Source organism: Leptonychotes weddellii, chromosome 9 (assembly GCF_054177405.1).
Source record: "Leptonychotes weddellii isolate Sample4059 chromosome 9, ASM5417740v2, whole genome shotgun sequence".
Classification (NCBI taxonomy): Eukaryota; Metazoa; Chordata; class Mammalia; order Carnivora; family Phocidae; genus Leptonychotes; species Leptonychotes weddellii.
Genome location: NC_138377.1, coordinates 105,975,026 through 105,978,574, shown reverse-complemented (window position 1 = coordinate 105,978,574; position 3,549 = coordinate 105,975,026). Strand labels below are relative to the sequence as shown.

The 3,549-nt window shown below is 39.3% G+C and overlaps 1 non-coding gene across 1 annotated transcript; it reads left to right on the top strand.

Moving 5' to 3' along the window:
• Positions 1–983: 983 nt before the first annotated feature.
• On the top strand, positions 984–1,090 carry LOC115944438 (U6 spliceosomal RNA). Its single transcript, XR_004078991.2, has one exon. It is a non-coding gene; the product is annotated as a U6 spliceosomal RNA (small nuclear RNA).
• The last annotated feature ends 2,459 nt before the right edge of the window (positions 1,091–3,549 follow it).

Below are 3,549 nucleotides of genomic sequence, written 5' to 3'. Positions count from 1 at the left end.
TTTGTGCAAGACTGTTGAATCTCAGATCTGTACCTCTGAAACAAATAATACATTATATGTTAAAAAAAAGATACAAGGAAGGGAAAAATGAAGGGGGGGAATTCAGAGGGGGAGATGAACCATGAGAGACGATGGACTCTGAGAAACAAACTGAAGGTTCTACAGGGGAGGGAGGTGGGAGGATGGGTGATGCATATTAAAGAGGGCACGTTCTGCATGGAGCACTGGGTGTTATACGCAAACAATGAATCATGGAACACTACATCAAAAACTAATGATGTAATGTATAGTGATTAACATAACATAATAAAATTTAAAAAATGTTAAAAAAAAGTATCCAAAAGTAGAATAAACAAGGTCTGCCAATAGCTTTCCATTAGTTCAGATCAGGTCATGCTGGCTGGTGAGTTTTGGTGCCAAATTTAACACAGATTTGGGTTTTCCGAACTTTGAGCATTGTTCAATTGCAGATAAGTACTAGTATTGTGGACTAGCACCATTAATCAATAATCTGTTATAAAGTAAATTCTATTCCCTTCCTTTTCAGGCTAAAATATATTTCAATGCTTAGGTAAAAATTGTTTTAAGACGTTTTTTAAATGTGTCATTGCCTTACTAATAAACAGATTCTCTCATACTTAATTTTTGCGTATTATTTCTTGAGAAGGCTTAGAGAGTGATTAGTGCAGATTCGGACCGAAGGGATTCAAGAGAGCACAGGTAAACGCTGGGTGTTAGAACCTAGTAGGCAACCAGAGCTGCTCTCAGTCTCTAACAGAACACCTCACACACAGGCAGAGCTGGGCAGGTCTCTGGCCAGACCAATATGCCAATTGTCATATTTCACTGCCATTTGGGAATAAATGACTATCCCATGGGTAAGTGGACCATTTTGCCATTATTAATTAAAATAAACTACTGCCTCAAACAATGGCTTCCAATGTTTTTGAAGAATAAAATAACACTTAAAGAGAGTGCAGATAGTGCTCGCTTCGGCAGTACATATACTAAAATTGGAACGATACAGAGAAGATTAGCATGGCCCCTGCGCAAGGATGACACGCAAATTCGTGAAGCATTCCATATTTAAAAAAAAAAAAAAAGAGAGTGCAGATAGTTATATTTTAAGTAAATATCATAAATATTATATTGGCTCTTGGGATCTGTAATCAGTGTAAAAAGTTTGCCACATGAAACAAATAGATTCACTCACTGAAATCCAAATTATATAAACATTTACCACTTTTAGAGGGAGTTAAATCTGATGTCATGTAATTCCTTGATATTGGAAATATAAAAGGAATTCCTTTTCCCAAGAGTAACCTATGGACAAGGTTATCACTACATTGTATTTCACTAATTTCAGCCTCGACTCCATACATGGGACAAAGGAAAGAGAAAGGTAAGACTCAACAGGGAACTGGAAATAGGACAAACAATGAATAGGTAAATTTATGGAGTTTATTGGGGGAGAGGTGACTATCTTCACTCAGGGAGCAGATGGAGTGGGAGGCATTTCTCCTCCTTTCTACTTCAAGGCCTGACCTGAATAAACACAAGGCAGATAAGCTACCCAACACCAGAGCAAATCATGCTTTCTGCTCCTCCTGGGTCATCTCTGTCTCTGCTGAAGCAAGGATGTCTCCCTTGAGGAGGACCCCTACTCCAAACACCCCTACAAGCTCAGAGGTCCCTGTGGTCTGCCACACCAGTTTTTTCTCCTTCCCTCCTATCCAGCCTCCTACCCTCACTTGGGGGCATGGGGATGTTGGAGGAGAAAGGAGGAGCAAGCCCTGTGTGTTTTATACCTTAAAACCTTAGTGTGATGGACTGAACTATGTTCACCAGAATTCATACATTGAAATTCTAACCCCTAATTCCTCAAAATGTGACTGTATTTGGAGAAAAGGCCTTTAAAGAGATTATGGAGTTACAATGAGGCCACTAAGGTGGACTGTAAACCAGTATGACTGGTGTCTTATAAAATGAAGAAATTTGGACAAAGACAGCAGGGATGTGCACACAAAGGAAAGACCCTGTGGCGCAGCAAGAAGACATTTGCAAGATAAGGAGAAGCCAGACCTGTTTGCACCTTGATCTTGGACATCTAGGTTCTAAAACTGTTAGAAAATAAATTTCTATTTTTTAAGGCACCCATTCTGTGGTATTTTGTTATGGCAGCCTGAACTGAATAATATACTTAGTATAATAAAATTTACGCAGGAGCAGGATCAACTCCATTAAAAGAATTATTTGAATGGACAAGAAGCATAAGTCAGAGATTTCCTCAAGAATCTCGGAGAGTAGGGGCACCTGGGTGGCTCAGCCATTAAGCGTCTGCCCTTGGCTCAGGTCATGATCTCAGGGTCCTGGGATCGAGCCCCACATTGGGCTCCCTGCTCAGCGGGGAGCCTGCTTCTCCCTCTCCTTCTGCCTGCCACTCCCCCTGCTTGTGCTCTCTCTCTCTGTGTCAAATAAATAAATAAAAACTTAAAAAAAAAAAAAAAAGAATCTCAGAGAGTAAAAAGAATTTACCTTTACTTAAAACAAGGTTTAAAAATCCTTTCTGTGGGGAGCAGAATAATACCCATCCGAAGATGTCCATACTCCAATGCCTGAAACCTGTAAATTTTAGCTTACATGACAAAAAGGATTTAGCTGATCTGATTAAATTAAGGGCCTTGAGATGAAGATATTATCCTGATTATCCAGGATGGCCCAAAGTAATTACAAGGGTCCTAAAAAGCAGAGGACCTTGCCTGGCTGGTCAAAGACATGTATATGGTGACAGCAGGGTTAGAGACACCTTGTTTTTGAAGATGGAGGGGGAGTCAAGAGGCATGAAATATGGTCAGCCTTTGGAAGCTGGGAAGGGCAAGGGAACAACTTCTCTCCTAGAGTCTCCAGAAGAAATGCAGCCCTCCCAACATCATGATTTTAGCCCATTGAAAACCCATTTCAGATTTTTAACCTCCAGACCTATAAGATAATAAATTTGTGTTGTTTTAAGCCACTAGGTTTGTGGTGATTGATACAAAAGCAATAACTAAAGCACACACCTTCCAATCTGTCTCCCATATTTTGTGATTATTTACGGGGGGGTGGCTTTTGGTGGAGGGGGCTCATTTCTGCACAGGCAATCCTTCCCATTATTGGATTATTCTTTCTGTTGGAAATCTCTTGTTCTCCATCCTTCCCAAATCGTCATGTCTTCTGGCATAATACAAAATTAATACAATTTCTTTTCTCAATGTGGTGCAGTGGACAGTTGTTGATCTTCAGTTAGAAGTGTTTTCTTTTTTTTGTGTTAGACTCTATATTTTAGTTTATTTTCAGCAGCTGTTGCCTGGGTAACTGGCTAAGTGACTACATTTCAGTTTTTTCTTCTGTAAAATGAGGTGATAACCATTTGAACCTCACAGGCTGTTTCAGATGACTAAATGAGTTAATATATATGAATACAGTTTGTAAACTTTTAAATGTTGAAAACTTCTGCTTATTTATCTATTGATGTATTATTTTTCCATGTGGCCTTTGAAATACATGAAA